This window comes from Lactuca serriola, chromosome 7 (assembly GCF_051521515.1).
Source record: "Lactuca serriola cultivar US96UC23 chromosome 7, Lser_US96UC23_V15, whole genome shotgun sequence".
NCBI lineage: Eukaryota > Viridiplantae > Streptophyta > Magnoliopsida > Asterales > Asteraceae > Lactuca > Lactuca serriola.
This window is the reverse complement of record NC_136414.1, coordinates 14,560,062-14,578,017: the sequence shown is the minus strand read 5'-3', so window position 1 is coordinate 14,578,017 and position 17,956 is coordinate 14,560,062. Positions and strand designations below refer to the sequence as shown.

The 17,956-nt window shown below is 40.7% G+C and overlaps 1 long non-coding RNA gene across 1 annotated transcript; it reads left to right on the top strand.

Moving 5' to 3' along the window:
- Window positions 1-16,400: 16,400 nt before the first annotated feature.
- LOC145063481 (uncharacterized) lies at window positions 16,401-17,693 on the top strand. The gene is made up of 2 exons (XR_013687972.1): window positions 16,401-16,606; window positions 17,213-17,693. It is a non-coding gene; the product is annotated as an uncharacterized LOC145063481 (long non-coding RNA).
- Window positions 17,694-17,956: the final 263 nt, after the last annotated feature.

Sequence of the window (17,956 nt, the reverse complement as noted above, 5' to 3'; positions counted from 1 at the left end):
TTGGTGGCCCTGCATGAAGCGGGATGTGGCTTGGTACGTTGAGCGGTGCTTGACCTGCAGGAAGGTCAAGGCCAAACATCAGAGACCGCATGGCAAGATGCAGCCGTTGGACATCCCGTTGTGGAAATGGGAAGATATCACGATGAATTTTATCACAAAGCTTCCCAGGACTGCGCGTGGAGTAGATTCGATTTGGGTCATCGTGGATCGATTGACCAAGAGCGCCCATTTTATTTCGATTTAGGCAAGCATATCGGCTGAGAAACTGGCCGACATCTATATCAGGGAAATCGTGGCGCGGCACGGGGTGCCAGTATCGGTTATCTCGGACATGGATGTGCGTTTTACTTCCAAGTTTTAGAAGAGATTTCATGACGAGTTGGGCACTCGTTTGCATTTTAGCACCGCCTTTCACCTGCAGACAGATGGTCAGAGCGAGCGGACCATCCAGACTCTGGAGGATATGTTGCGAGCGTGCGTGCTAGACTTCGGTGGAAGTTGGGATACCTATCTTCCCTTGGCTGAGTTTTCGTATAACAACAGCTACCATGCGAGTATTGACCGCCCTCCTTTCGAGATGCTCTACGGGAGAAAGTGCAGGACCCCGATTTGTTGGGGCGAGGTCGGTCAGCGCGTTATCGGGAGCACCGAAGTGGTGCTCAAGATGACAGAGTTGATCCAACAGGTTCGTAGCAGGCTGCAGACTGCGTAGAGTCGGCAGAAGAGTTACGCCGACAGAAGGCGTTTAGACTTGGAGTTTCAGGTGGGTGACATGGTCCTCCTGAAGGTATCACCCTGGAAGGGTGTCATTAGGTTCCGGAAGAGGGGCAAGTTGGGCCCCAAGTTCATTGGTCCTTTTAGGGTTTTGGCCCGGGTGGGTCGGGCCGCCTATAGGTTGGATCTTCCAGCAGAGCTTAGCCAGATCCACAACACTTTTCATGTTTCTCAATTGAGAAAGTGTTTGGTGGATGAGTCGGCAGTTGTACCCTTGGAGGATATTCAGGTTGATAGCAACCTGAATTATATCGAGAGACCAGTTGCGATCTTAGATCGAAAGACGAAGACCTTGAGGAACAAGGCGGTTCAGTTGGTGAAGGTGCAGTGGCAGCACCGGAGGGGTTCAGAGTGGACCTGGGAGGCGGAGGAGGAGATGAGGGAGCACTACCCAAAGTTGTTTCGGGAGTCAGCAGACTTCGAGGATGAAGTCTAAGATAAGTGGGGGAGATTTGTAATGCCCAGTTCCTGGTACGTATTTGTTTTGATTAAAGGTTCTTTTTTGGAAGAGCTACTCGGCGAGTTGTAGCCCTAACTCGCCGAGTAGATGTCGAGATGGGTACGGGCTTTAAGTGATCTACTCGGCGAGTCCACGCCTGGACTCGGCGAGTAGACCAATCAGGAGGAGACCCAAATCCTTAGGGTTTGCACCCTATTTAAATGTCCTTATAGCCCCATCTCAACCTCTATCATCCTCAGAGCGTTCCTTGTCGAAACCCTAGCCTCCATTTGTAAGTTTGAGTGATTTGTTGCCTTGTGAAGGATTTTTGGGGCACAATGGAACTTAGAAGGAGAAAAGAAGAGTTTGAAGAGTGCAAGAGAGGGAGTAGATCCGAAATCTACTTTGGGAGAAGCTTCCATTCAGGTAGTAAAGTCTCTACCTTGATCTTTAGTTCATTAGATCCCATTTTGTCCCAATTTGGTGGTTTTCAAGCCCTAAAACACCAAACTCCATGTGTTTGTGCTTAATAATCCAAAAGGACTTCAGATCTAGACTTTATGGACGTGTTAGAATCATAAAGTTGCTGTGGTTGAAGTGATAGAGGACCCCCATGGATTGCATGACCTCTTAAAGAGCTTGGAATTGCATTTTGAGCTTATAGGGCCATGCATGCACGTAAAGTTTGCAACTTTACGTGTTAAGCATGCCCTAGGATCATAGATCTGTGGTTTTGAAGAGTTGCATGTCTCAGATTTGGCTCATATGGGAAATGGGTCAAGGGACTCGGCGAGTCCCAAGGTGGAACTCAGCGAGTTCTATGAATATGGCCTTAGACTCCGCGAGTTGGATGAACAACTTGGCGAGTCCTATGAAGATTGCCTAGTACTCGACGAGTTGTTCTTCAAACTCGGCGAGTTGTATGAACTGTATTGTGTACGAAGGGTTTAAGTGTCAGAAGTCCAACCCTTCGTGTTTGCACGTAGGATTAGCAATCTAACATGTTCCGATAGTCCCAGAAACCCCAGATCTTCATGAAGGATGTTCGGATAAGGATCTGGAAGCGAGTGGGAAGTCTGCTCGCATGGACTCGGCGAGTTGTTCATGGACTCGGCGAGTTGTTCATAGACTCGACGAGTTGTTCATGGACTTGGCGAGTCGGATCGCGAGTCGGTCCCATCGTCCCGAGTAGTGAGTTAAGGACGATTCAGTGAGTGGGAAGAAGGGGCTTGTAGAGTGGAACCGGGTTAGTGGAGAAGGGCTCGGCGAGTCGGTGCCATGACTCGGCGAGTCCAATCAACTGGAAGTTGACCTCGACTAAGGAGTTGACCTGGGTCGAAGGGAGGGTCAGTCATCTGACCTAAGGGTGTGAATGAGAGGCTAACCTATGTTTATGATTTATAGCGGGAGGATTTCTGATTCAGCAGTCAGGCGCTTAGCAAGCAGACTTTCGTAGTTACTTTCGAGGTGAGTTACCTTCGAGTAGCGGTGGGTCTACGGCCATAATGCCGGCCCACCAGTAGGAGTTGTATGTAGATGATTGTCTCTGTGATATTCATCTAGGGATTACTACTACCTGTGTTATGTTTATGTGCTAGTATGATATGATGCTATGTGCTAGTGACAGTAGGGGAAATAGCCCCCCAAGATATCCGATCGATAGGGCCGAAGGGGTAGTCATACCCAGCCCTGCTAGATAGATTCTGATATTGTGATACATGTTATGTGGTAGTGGTAGTAGGGGGAGAAATAGTCCCCAGTATCCGGTCGAGAGGACCGAAGGGGAGGCCAGCACCCAGATATGCTAGGCAGTACCCGGTCGAGAGGACTGAAGGGGAGACCAGCACCCAGGTATGCTAGGCAACATCCGGTCGAGAGGACCGAAGGGGTAGGTTGGGCACCCAGATATGCCTGACAATATATGTATGTTATGTGGTTATATGGTATGGGGTATAGTGGGGGAACTCACTAAGCTTCGTGCTTACAGTTTTCAGTTTTGGTTTCAGTAACCTCTTCTTCGAAGGGGAAGGAGCCGGCGCGGTAGCGGTACGTCACACACATGCTTTGCTTTCCGCATCATGAGATCCTCCTGGGAAGTTGTACTCTGACACGTTAATGTTTTATAAAAATGTTTCTAGACATGCAGTATCTTTTGTGAAATGATATCATCGTTGAACCTTTTATTTTTAATGTTTTGTCGTGTACTTGTTTTTAAAATGAAATTTTTGGCTCGTATTTTTGGGATGTTACACATCGTCAGTAAGGAACATATAGGAGGATAAGATACGACAAGCAAGAGAGGAAGGGAAAGGGTTGGTTCTTAAGTTTAAGTATTAATATTTTTAACTGTTAAATATGATGGTTGAATGTATAATTTAATGTGTTTTGTACAAGTAAAATTATTTTTGTAATTAACATAAATAACATAAATTGTCCATATAGTTGGTCCAAAATGTAGGCTTCGTTCATATAAATATTTTTTACTTGAACAATACACGCAATTTGGTTTTGTTTGACTTTGGTCCATGGTGTCTCACAATCCCTTTCATGAGTACCCATCCCATACACAACCTTCAAAGTTATTAACAAAAAAAAATATTTTCTAACATACAGAATCATTCTCTTCAAATTTCTTCTTACTAACTTAAGAGTCATGTGTGACATGTTTAACCATGTTTATCAACAAAGAATATCAACTTGATTGTTAAAATTTAAGGCAAGAAATATGGTTTAATAATAAAAAAAGTATGGTTTAATAAAAAAAATCATGGATTACTGGAAGATCGATTAAGTTAACTTTGATTGATATTTCTACCTTGTATTGAAACAACCCAAAAATACCACCCAAAATTTTCGATTTTTATTATATCAAAAACCACGAGACTGAGTATCACATAATAAAACCATATGCTGCGTGTTTCGAAAACCATAATAAAATACTGTGAGAAAAACTGTATCGCAAATGTTATCCAAACATATCAAGAAAACTAAATCAACTCCCAGGACAAAACTGAAGCTGTGGTGTGTGCGATGCCATCATCCCGAGCTCTTCCCTTTGCTTGTGGAAGTACCTGAAACCAAAACTGAAACTGTAAGCACGAAGCTTAGTGAGCTCCCTGATCCGTTCCAACAACGGAGTAATCACTGTCATCCTCAAACACAAATCTCTGATAGGGGCTGCCGACACTTTGCGGCTTAGGGCGTCGGCCACCACGTTGGCCTTCCCTGGATGGTAAAGGATCTCACAATCATAATCCTTCAGCACATCCAACCACTTCCTCTGTCTCATGTTCAGAATCGGCTGATCCATAAGGTATCTCAAACTCTTGTGATCCGTGTAGATAGTACAACGGACCCCATAAAGATAATGCCTCAAAATCTTGAGGGCAAACACAACCGCCCCCAACTCTAAATCATGGGTAGGATAGTTAGCCTCGTGAGGCTTCAACTGCCTCGAGGCGTAAGCTATCACATGGCCTCGTTGCATCAACACTGCTCCCATACCTGTGATTGAGGCATCACAGTAGACTACGAAGTCCTCTACTCCCTCTGGCAAGGTAAGGATCGGAGCCTCGCACAATCTCTGTCTGAGGGTCTCGAACGCTGCCTACTGCTCAGACCCCCAACGAAATACCACCGACTTCTTGGTCAGTCGGGTGAGCGGCACTGCTATCTTGGAGAAATCCTGAATGAATCTCCGGTAATACCCTACCAGCCCTAGGAAGCTCCGAATCTCAGATGGAGACTTCGGGACCTCCCACTGCATCACGGCCTCTATCTTGGCCGGATCCACCAAAATACCCTTCTGGTTGACGAGGTGACCAAGGAACTGCACCTCGCGCAACCAGAACTCACACTTGGAGAACTTTGCGAAAAGTCTCTCCCTCCTCAAAACTTCCAGCACCTCCCTCAGGTGCTCCTCGTGTTGCTCCTGCGTCTTGGAATATACCAAGATATCATCTATGAATACTATCACTGACCGATCCAGCATCGGCCTACACACACGATTCATGAGATCCATGAACGCGGCTGGCGCATTGGTGAGCCCAAATGGCATCACCACAAACTCATAATGACCATACCTGGTCCTGAAAGCAGTCTTTTGCACATCCTCATCCCTAACCCGCATCTGATGATACCCGGAGCGTAGATCGATCTTGGAGAACCAAGACACTCCCTGAAGCTGGTCAAACAAATCATTTATCCTCGGAAGTGGGTAACGGTTCTTCACCGTTACCTTATTCAACTCCCGGTAATCTATACACATACGATGCGACCCGTCCTTCCTCACAAACAGGATCGGCGCTCCCCAAGGCGAACTGCTCGGCCGAATAAAACCTTTGTCTAGCAGCTCCTGAAGCTGCGTAGACAACTCTTGCATCTCAGGGGGAGCTAGGCGATACGGTGCCTTGGCTATCGGAGCCGCACCAGGAATCAGGTCAATCCCAAACTCAACCTGCCTCTCAGGAGGTATTCCCGGTAAATCCTCGGGAAATACATCCGAGAAGTCTCGCACTATCGGAACATCATCAACTGTCGCGTTGCCCTTCTCCCGGGCATCCAAGACATAAGCTACATAACCAGCGCAACCCTGCTGAAAATAGCGCCTCGCCCTTGCGGTGGAACAAAAGGTCGGTCCGCGCTGTGGCCTCTCTCCCTGAATCACTAACTCTCCCCCACTGGGAGTGCGAACCCTCACTAGTTGAAGCTCACAATCAATCACTGCCCCATTGGGGCTTAGCCAATCCTTGCCCACAATAACCTTATTCCCTCGCAGGGGAATAGGAACCAGGTCCACCGAAAACTGCTCATCAAACAACTGAAGAGAACACCCTCTATGCACTCTGCCAACCCTCACGGTCCTGTCATCTGCTATCTCAACCTCTAATGGACAATCCAGCTCCCCTGGAGCTCTGCTAAATCTCTTGCTAAGCGCAAGCGATACGAACGATCGGGTAGCCCCCGAATCGAATAATACCATAGCAGAAATGCCGTTCACAGAGAACGACCCTATATAAAACATACAATCATAAGCAATAATCAATCAATAATAATAAAGAGATGAAGGGAAGATACATACCCGTCACCACATCAGGAGTCGCTCGCGCCTCCTCTGCTGTCATCTGAAACGCCCTACTCTTCGCCACTGGCGTCTCGGCTCGGCCCTGCCGGCCATCTGTAATCCTCAAAGTAGCAGGGGTAGGTGCAGCCACCTTCCCTACTGCAGCTAAACTCGGACACTGGGACTTTTTATGTCCCCTCTGATTGCACTGAAAGCAAATCAGATCTGATGCTGCAACGACAGTAGCAGGGGCCGTACAATCCCTGCTCAAATGCCCAGTCCGACCGCACTTGTAGCAACCGGAACTCCCTGCCTTGCACACCCCATCGTGCAATCTCCCACACTTGCCACATCGACCGTGGCTCTGCTGACTCCTGGATCTGTGATCAGAAACCTTGGGCTTTTTGCCCGAACTGTCTGTACCCGAAACCGCCTCCGGTTTCCTCTTCTTCTCCATCTCAAGATCAATCTCTCTCTCCCGAGCCCTAACAACCATGTCATCCAGCGTTTTACAGCTGGACCGGCTCACAAACTGACGGATATCGCTCTGCAACATCTCATGATAACGGGCCTTCTTCATTTCCTCATCGGCCGCGTACTGAGGAACAAGAAGAGCCCTCTCCCTGAACTTGGCGGTGATCTCCGCCACGGTCTCTGTGGTTTGGGTGAGGTCCTGAAACTCTCTGGCTAACTGCTGCACCTCAATAACTGGTGCAAACTCCGCCCTGAACCTGGTAGAGAAATCAGCCCAGGTCATGGCATCCAATGTTGCATCATCTCCCATGGCATGTACGACCTCCTCCTACCAATCCCGTGCCCTGTCCTTCAGAAGACAGGACGCCAATCTGACCTTGTCCCCCTCGGGACACTTGCTAGTGCGGAATGCGTTGGCCACATCCGCCAACCCTCTAGTACTCGCTATGGGGTCCCGCGCCCCCATGATAGTCTGGAGCTCCACATGCCCTGAACTCCCTGAAGGTAAGTGTACACGACCCCATTAGGGCCGCCACCTCAGCACGGAAGGTCCCCAATCTCTCATCCATCAGCTCTAGGATACCCTCCTTGATCGAACCGAAGATCACAGGAGTCTGCTCTAAAATGATACGAGTAATCTCTGAGGAAAGAAACTCTCTGGTCTGCTCATCCATGCGCTCGTCCCCCGAGCCTGATCCTGATCCCTCCCCGGCACCTCCACTGCCGGCTGCTGTCCTCGGACGCAAAACCACCATTCTGAAACACATCATAGCAACATCAGAAAACTGAAATATCTCAAGGGATCATCGATACTACTACTAGCTTCCTGGTCTTGTCTCGGCCTTCCTTGATTCGAGTACGGATCCTCTGCTTTCAGTATTACGGGACCATACTACCTTCCACATCTATCCGTACTTTCCTCAAGAACTGCCTTGACTCCACCAAGTCACTTCTACTACTACTGATCTCTGCTACTCTCATCCTAGGCTTGCCCTAGGGAAATCTCTAACTCCACTCAAACCAGTCCTCAGCTGCTGAAGGCCTCCTTGTAAATGCTAATTAGCCACCACCTGAATACCATCACATGCAATGAGGCTCGGATAATCCTTCGAGTAAAAGACTCGTCCCTACAACGGTTGGACTCAGACAAGAGCTGCGCAATAGGGCCAAATCCAGCACTCTGAGATTATTCAACCCTGATCACATGTGATGCGACGTATTCACCTAATGGCTAACTCCCATCACTCAGAGTCCCACAAAGCACAAAGCAAGCAGCATTCGGATAAAGGAAACATACTCAGGCAAAACTATTCTCATAACGAGAAGCTACTCTAGCATACAATGTTAAGCTCGCGCTACCAGGCATAACCTAAACAGGCTATCCTACTGCTGTCTACTCAATACTAGCATGCAATTCTCATAAAGCTGTAACACATATAGCAGGCACATAAGGCATCCTCCTAGATCCTTATTCCTATACTAGCATGCTGTTCTACTGAAACAATTAATCATAATGATAAGCTTGTATGGCAATTTGGGAGTACTTACTTGAGCTCGACTGATCGCATGCACCACACCCTTATCTTGTTTAAAAAAATTCTTTTCCTCTAAGTGCTTTTCAAATTCTCATTCGAAAACTTTTTTTTTTTGAAAATCTTTTTATCTTTCCCTTAGTTTGAGTTCAGATGCACCCGAAGGTGTATCCGAATCCCTCAAACCAGGGCTCTGATACCAACTTGAAACAACCCAAAAATACCACCCAAAATTTTCGATTTTTATTATAACAAAAACCACGAGACTGAGTATCACATAATAAAACCATATGCTGCGTGTTTCGAAAACCATAATAAAATACTGTGAGAAAAACTGTATCGCAAATGTTATCTAAACATATCAAGAGAACTAAATCAACTCCCAGGACAAAATTGAAGCTGTGGTGTGTGCGATGCCATCATCCCGAGCTCTTCCCTTTGCTTGCGGAAGTACCTGAAACCAAAACTGAAACTGTAAGCACGAAGCTTAGTGACCTCCCCCAAACTACCACATACCATACAATACATATAAAGCACATACTGGGCCTTGCCCACTGCATCAGACCGAAGTCTGGAACTAGCTGCATCAGACTGAAGTCCGGAAATGACTGGGACCTTGTCCCCTGCATCGGACCAGAGTCCGGAACTAACTGCATCGGACCGAAGTCCGGAACTGACTGCATCGGACCGAAGTCCGGAACTAGCTGCATCGGACCGAAGTCCGGAACTGACTGGGACCTTGTCCCCTGCATCGGACCAAAGTCCGGGACTAGCTGATCATGGCCTAGCATAACACATATCAACTATTATAATCACATATACTGCATACTGCATCGGCACAGAGTCCGGAACACATAACACAAACATGCTTGAATCACAAAGACATCAAGCACTCTAACTACTGCATCAGACCAAATTTCGGGACTACTGCTAACTAAACGGGCCGACATTGTGGCCGTAGACCCGTTCCTACTGAAAGGAGACTCACCTCGTGAACTGGCTGCTGTGTGAATGGCTCTGGAAGCTAACTGCTGCTGCTCCGGTATCTCCCCCGACTACAAGTCCATAAGCACACTCAATCAAAGGCTAATCACTGTACTGGGGTAAAATGACTCTTTTACCCTCGGTCAATGTCAACTCTCCAGTCAAAGTCAACCCTCTCGGTCAAAGTCAACCCACAGTTGACCTGACTCGCCGAGTTGGGCCGCCAACTCGCCGAGTCTCTAGTCTCATTTCTCAACCCTACTCGTGGCTACTCGTCGAGTATGGCATCGACTCGACGAGTACTCTCTCGATCCAAGAACTCAGACAATCTTCATCCGACTCGCCGAGTCATATGGACAACTCGACGAGTTGTTCTTGAGCTAAGAAGATTGCCTTGGACTCGCCGAGTTGTATGAACAACTCGTCGAGTCCCTCCATTACTGAGTCTGCTCTCCAACTCACTGAGTCCACTCTACTACTCACAGGCTTCCACTCGTCATCACTCAAAAAGGGGAAAAACGGGACTCGCGACTTGACTCGCCGAGTCGTTCTTCCGACTCGCCGAGTCATAGCCATGCAGCTACTTTACACTCGATTCTGCTTGAATCCAGTGGCTGAAACTTATAGATCTGGGCTTCCTTAACTCGGTTAGCACGTAAAGATTCTATCTTTACGTGCCCAAAAGCGACCAAGAAGATAATAAGGCTCAAAAAGCATAATAAAGGCTAGATCTAGGGTTCTTATGCAAGGCATCTCCAAAAAGGCAACAGATCCGGGCTCTACAACTCCTAAATGAACAGATCTAGGGATATCTCGTCCCATAAAGGCATCCATACAACTATAGGGCTTAGAAAATGCATCAAACTAGCCCTAGAAGAGTTCTAATGAAGATCTAAAGCATAAAACAGAAGGAATCCGAGAAATACCTCAATGAACTCTGATTTTGCCCTTGGATCTTTGCTCCACACCTCTTCTCCTTGCTCCTTTCTTCTTCTTCTTCTTCAAGCCTTCAAAATCCACACAAAAGCACTTAAAACAAATAAGGGATGGATTAGGGTTTTCTCACAGCTCTCTGAGGGTGAAGGAGGCGAGTTTGGGGCACAAAGCATTGCTTAAATAGTGAGCAACCTGGGGATTTAGGGTTTCTTCCAGACAGGCAGACTCGCCGAGTCGCCTACTAACACGTGCTCGAAAACTCGACCCTACTCGACGAGTCAGGCCATAGACTCGCCGAGTCCCACAATAAAACTTCTAAATAAATGCCACGGGGACAACATACCAGAGACGGGGCGTTACATGTATCAGGGTTGAAAAAAAAAACCAACATAGGACAAGGACACTTTATGTTTAGGTGCAAAACAAAAAAGCAAAATTACTAGAGAATATATGGTTTATTAAAAATCTTAGAAGTCTCCAAAATTAATAAACTCTAAAATTCACACCTCCATTATGTGGAGAAGATTGACGAAATAACATTTTTCTACATTTAAAAATATTATTTTGGAAAATAACTGTCAAACAACTCGAGCTATCTAATAAGAGTTGGCAAATAATGGTTGTCAAAGTAACTTTGGATGTGAGCAACCTTGACTGCCAAACAACATGAACTACCTTCGAGCATACAATATCTACATGTTTCTTCAACATTCCTTCAATACAATCATGTTTTCCTACTACATTCTAGATCCGAAAATAAGTAGAGGTTTAGGGTGCTACCTTTCGACCCCGACTCACTGGTCAGTAGGACCACCACTATAGAATCACTAATATCTCCATAAAAAACTCACCCTCATATAAGTGGAAATATGCATTTTCTTGAAAGAATACTTGGATGACGTGGAAATGATACAAAATATTTCACCACTTGAAGACAAATTTGTGAAGGCCAAATAACAATTGTGTAAGGAAGAAATAACATTGGGATTGCCAACCCTGCTTGTTAAGAACTCTCTTACAAAGAACAACCACACAACACCATTGACAACGACTAAATTCTAAATGATGAACGATTAATAAACAACCCTACTAGTATCAAAACAACAACAATGTCTACTTTCGATTATATATGCTTGTTTTTGTGTTTTCAAACTTAAACATGTATTGCAACGTTTTTTGTAATTTATTCGAAAAGCATATAAAAATATCGGGTTTTTCAAACCGGTTTTATCAAGTCCGGTTCCTATAAGTTCAAAAAAAATTCTTTGAATCCAGTTTGACTTTTAATGACGATCATCCTATGAAACTGCTACTACTCAAAAACTAAACAAATGTTCTATAAAATGCAAATTTTAAAAACTGACTTTTAAGTTGACCTGATATGTTGATCGGTTCCTCGTTCAAACTAATTTCTAAAATCTTAAGGTATTTTTCATTTTTCAACACACACACACACACACACACATATATATATATATATATATATATATATATATATATATATATATATAGAGAGAGAGAGAGAGTTAGGCTCAAATGTGGATTAACATCTATTGTGCGGACGTGTGCATAATGTTATTATGTAAGATTAACAAAGAAAATATGTTGATTAATAATATAAATACGTTCAATCTTACATAACTATTGTCATTTTCATACATTCTCACTAATTAAATCGTCTATAAGGTTATTGTAGACTTATTATTATTCTCATTCTGTCAGAATGTTTATTGAGTCGTATTCTGTAATAATGAAAATGAGGGAAAAACGATGTGTATGAACAAAAATAAATAAGAATTAGTGAGAATGCATGAAAATGACGATAATTGTATAAGATTGAACGTAGTTAAATTACTAAACAACCAATTCTCTTAGTAATTCTCATAGAATAACATTGTCCATACGTTTGCACAATAGTTGTCCATCCACATTATAACCTAGCCCTATATATATATATATATATATATATATATATATATATATATATGTATATATATAGAGAGAGAGAGAGAGAGAGAGAGAGAAGTTAAATAGAAAACCATTATTAACGGTTCTCCAAGGAACCAAATATTTTTTTTTAAGTTTTAAAGCTTATTCTTTATTAGAAAAAAAAACTAAAAATATCTAAATTCATAACTTCACATTTGTGAATGCTAAAAAATAAATTATATATTTTTCGGATTCATTGTGTGAATTCAGATTAATATTGTGAGTCTGCACAAATTCACAATGTGAACTTGACGAAAAAAAGTAAATTTTTTTTATAGAATTTGAGTTCATTGGAAAAATGATAAAAATTTATGGATTTTTGAATTTTTAGTTTTTTTTGATAAAAAAATATGTTCTAAAAGTTGAAAAGAATATTAGTTCCTTCGTTCCATGGTTAATAATGTTTCTATATTGAACTTTACCATATATATATATATATATATATATATATATATATATATATATATATATATATAACACCAAGAATTTGATGTCCATAAGTTCAAAAATTAAAAATACACATAACAAAAAGTTGTAGATAAATTAAAATAAATAAAAATAACACATAACCATAAAACTTGCTGAAATCCAATTCATTCCAATCAAGATAAAAGAGAAATCCAACCAAGTAAGACTACCACTAACAAACGAATTGTGAGAGTAATCGAACCGGTTCTTGGGTTGAAGAAGACATACAAATCGGGAAGGTATGTTGAATACAACTTGAAATCAAAGCAATCAAACCAGTTTTTGGCTTCTTGCAAACAAAGAAATCATCAAATCAAAGAAATCAAACCTGATGAGCTTGAAGAAGGCTTCAACTCTAGTTTCTTTCAAATTGGTATTGCCTATGGGAGAAAATAAGAAAAATCGCAACTAGAGAAATCCCCGAGTGGTTTATATCCTTGGAATAATAACCTTAAACGTCTACATTTTTATAAAAATTAGTTTTAAATATTAATGGGAATCTAAATTAAAAAATGAAGGAATTTCTTCAAAAGACCAAATGGTATGACTCCACACATGCTAATACTCATATTAAAGGCATTTTTATGAGGAAAATGTGTTATGACACTTTAAACTTGAAACATGCTCAATACCAACTTTTAATACTCTTATGAACTTTTAAAATTGTTAAGTGTGTCAAACCCAACAAATAATAAGGGTACAATAGACTCTAAATACACTGTTTTAATGTATTAAAAAGTAGTACAAGACAAACAGGGTCAATCCACCGAGACACGAGACAAAAGTCTATACCTCTTTGTACAAGGTACTTTGGTCACAAAAGGGGGTTTTGTTTGAAAAAAACGTTAAATAATGGAAATAACAATCTACTTTAAGAAAATGAACTAGATTCGTAACCAGTGAGTTAAATGGTTCTAGTTCCAGTTCTCAATGTTGTCATTCAATTTGATTATGCTTTGATGCTATTCATGATTACTATTCTATGTTGGTACTGAAAAAATAACACACTCTAATACCTTTTGCTTTCAAAATTATCTAATCAAAACATGCTCTTTAACTAAACCTAGCTTTACTAATTCAACTTAAACACGATCTCAGATTGTATTAAAAAACCGCATTAAGTTTTGTATAAGCTTCCTAACAATGTTCATTTCTTCTCATATGCTCGGAAGTGTGAAAACATGTGATATATGTTATTTAATAAGAAAACATATTGTTTGTTACCAATCATTAAATTTATATGACAATTAGGTGCTCTAAAAATTAATTAACTACACAAGAATACAATTCACCATATAAGTGACTAATCAAACATAAATCAAATTCAAGGATTATTGGTTAAAAAAGAACATAATCATTAGAATAAAATCATAAATCAAACATCAAGCCATATGCATCAAATCAAACAATCAACATGTTCTGAATATGAACTATAAATTAGGGTTTCTTAGCTACACATGTCTAAGAACAAATAAAACAAAATATGAAATTGGAAATGTTTAATGCTTATATATGGAAATTAAAAGTGTTTGCAATGATTAGAAATCTTCAAAATCTCCCAAAAAACTCCCACACTTGCCCACTTCTGTTCTCAAAACCGTTCGTCTGTGTAAACTGATGGATTTACTCCTTTTTAGCACCACAAGTAACTGATCACGTGCTTGAATCAAGACCATGTGTTTTGAATAAAGGTCGTGCTTTTTGCTAAAACTCAAACTAGTCTTTAGACTTGGCTCTGTCTTCGGTCTAGCTTCGCCGCAAGTCATCTTGCTCTAAATATATGATGAAAAGGATAAACCAACCTGTGTCGTTGTGACACAGGCTGTTTTTCAAATGTGGTTCTTTGCTATGATGAAACGCAACTTAGGTTATGTCTTCAAGCTTTCTTCTGCGACACGACCGATCTATCTTCTTTTCCTGCTTTAATGCTCCAAGCTCCATCATTCAAGCTCCATGCTCGCCTTTGTAGCTCCAATTATCTGTGCTCCATAATGTCTACAAATTAAATAAAAAACAGTGAAGTACCAGACATCCTGAATAAAACATGTAAGTGCCAAAATAGTTAACTAAATGCAAGAATTAGGAAGTAAAATGCAATGGAAAGACATAAATAGACGTGCAAAATAGGTGCACAACATGCACCTAACAAAAATATTAAAACACTATTTATGACACTAGATGATCAATTTACTTCATAATTCCTCAAAGAATTCTTGAATACCAAAACTAGAAAAGAGGATACATTCAATGCAGGAACACAATCTTGGAACATAGTTCCATAATCAATAAAGTTGAATTTCCCAAATTAAAGTAAAGTTTTATTCAACATTTCATAATCTCACCATGAGACTAAGATTGCCAATGGATCATATATTAGAATGGAAATACACAACCTAAGCATAACATCAAACTCGTATCATCGTTTGAAACCACAAGTCTTGATCTAGAACACTTAGGGTTTGTAAATACCCAATTCATAACATAAAAGCTTAACTTGAATCAAATCCTAAAAATCTCACCATTAGTCGTAAATCAACAAATGGGTATTGGATTTGGAAGTACATAAGTAATATAATCTCAAGTTCAAGCTCATATCATTGCTTGGAACCATACATTTCGAATCTGTGAACTCTAGAATTGAAAATACATAAATCATCACCATAGAAGTTAGATTTGAATAAAATATTAAATAATCTCACCGCAAGTTATAATTTGACAAATGGATCATGAATTTGAAGTTAAATACAATCACTAAGCATAAATCAAGCTCATAACTAGACAACAAACACCAAATTCGAATTTCACCATTGGTGGTCAAAGAAGCCCATCAAAACAACTCCAATCTCACAAATCTCACAGTTATTAACTAATTGGAGCTTGGAGATGGATCAAGGAACGAAATTACATCAATAATCTCATAAGAACATCAAAAATGAAGTATTAAATTCGAATTTGTACAAACACATGAACCCTGGGTCGAATTTGCAAAAGACAGGGTGAAGAAGATACCTCCAAGCTATATTATCAAGAGGAAATGATGGGGATTCAACCAACAAGCTTCAAGATTCAAGCACCAAGAAAATTTGAAGGAAAATCGATTTGAGAGGGAGAAAACCGTTGGAAAACGAACGGAGGAGAAATGGTTAAAGAATGAGAAAAGCTCGAAAAAAACACAACTTATAATCTGGCCAGCGAAGCAAAAGCACAACGCGTTTGTTATGGGGCGGCACATCCCCCTCAAAAATCCTTTCATATTTTTTCCTTAACTTAGCTAAAAACTTAATAAAACTTATCTTTACTCTACAATTGGCCCTTCTCCATGATAACTCATGCAAACCAAATTCGAGATACTTATTTGGTCAAATTCTCGTGTTAAACACAAGTTTTCCCAACTTATCACTTTTGGTGCATAACCCTTAAAAGTTATCTTTTTACGCCAAAACTTTGTCAGAACTTATTTACAGTTTAACAATAAGGTTTATTATGGTTAGCAATCAAAACCATTTATTTTCATTAATTAATTTATTTATTTCACTTCAATTTATTTTAATTTGAATTAAATAACTTTTTTTATTTTTACCAAAAAACTTAAAACTTCTAGCCCAAAAACAAGATGTTACCCGGTTTTTCATTAGGTTACGACCCAACCGATTCAACCGGTAGATTTGACCCGATTTTTAAAATATGGATAATAGGTGTAAAGCCCATTTGAAGCCCTAATACACAACCGGGTTGTCAAGCAACACGACTCCATTGTTTTTGAGACAAACATTATCAGACATTTTATCACTTTGGGTTTTGCAAAAAGTCGCACGTGACGAACTCTTTTCACCAAAATACCCCCACCCAGTCCCAGTATTCATAATCATCGCAGAGGTTTCAGGGTAATTAACGCCACCAAAGCAGGAGTCTCGGAAACGCAGGAAAGACAACGCAATCGCACGCAAGGTACATACAAATATACAATTAAGTTTCCTTTTTAAATCTTTGAGTTTTATCCTACTTGATAGTCTCAATTCTTGATTGACATGATCTTTATCCGAATGTGATTGTGTTTCCTCGGCTGAATTTTGTTTGCTAATTGTATAAATTCTTGTTGTGATTCTGTATGACAATAATTTGAAGTTTAAATCAATTCTAATTCTGGAATTGATTTCACAAGTTGATTGTTAGAAGCCTCCTTGCACGAATTCGTAAATTGCTATTAGGGTTTTAATGGCTTGGAATGATTTTCCTCCTTAATATGATTTGTTTTCGGCACATAAACACATAACTTTTACAAACAGAAACAAGTTTATCACAGTTCTAAATTTCTGTGTAGAATTGTGTAAATTGATAGACTTGTCTCAAAACTTTATGCATCTTGGGGAGTTTGGATATAAAGATATGTACATAGTTTTGTTTGACATGGTTTATGTGATATTCTTTCATATAGAGATAGATATATTCATGGTTTTGCTCTATCCTTTGATATCATTCTTGAATAAGAGTATCAGTTTTGTTGCAATTAGCATCAAACTGACTATATTTAAAAGAATCAAGTAATCATAATAGGAGCATATGGGTTCAAGAGGAACAAACATATTGCTATCAAGGGCAAGTAGGATCAAATCAAAGCTTCAATCGGTGCTTGAGGCCAAGATTTTGGAAGTTGAAGATGTTTCATATCAGCATGCGGGCCATGCTGCTGTTAAGGACAATGCAAATGAAACACATTTTAATGTGAAAGTTGTTTCGGGTAAATTTGATGGACAGAATCTTGTGAAGCGCCACCGTATGGTTTATGATGCACTTGCGGATGAGCTTGAATCTGGTTTGCATGCAATTTCCATTGTTGCAAAGACTCCTAAAGAAGCTGGACTTTGATTGAAAAAGTTTTTATTGATTATTGTTTTAGTTTAGTGCTTTATTGAATGATGAAATAAGTTTTGGTTTCTTAGTTGCACATTCTTGCTTATTGTGATGAATATATTTGTTTGTTATGATTATTGTATTGAATTTTGTGTTTTTATAACAGTGTGTTATTGTTTATTTATAGGGTTGTTTCCATGCTTGGTCCTGTATTGTTGTTTTAGTGATGGCATTTTTTTTTGACAGAATAAAATGTTGGATAAATATATATTAATAATTTGTAGCTATTGTTAACGATTTGAAATAAGCAAATGAAAAGTAGTTTCTTTGCTCACATGACGAAGTGGCCCACAAACAAGACAAAATATAACAGATTCTACTATGATTGATGTGTGTTGGTTTGAGACTGATCTTAATAAGACAAAATAACAATTTTTTGTCCGACCC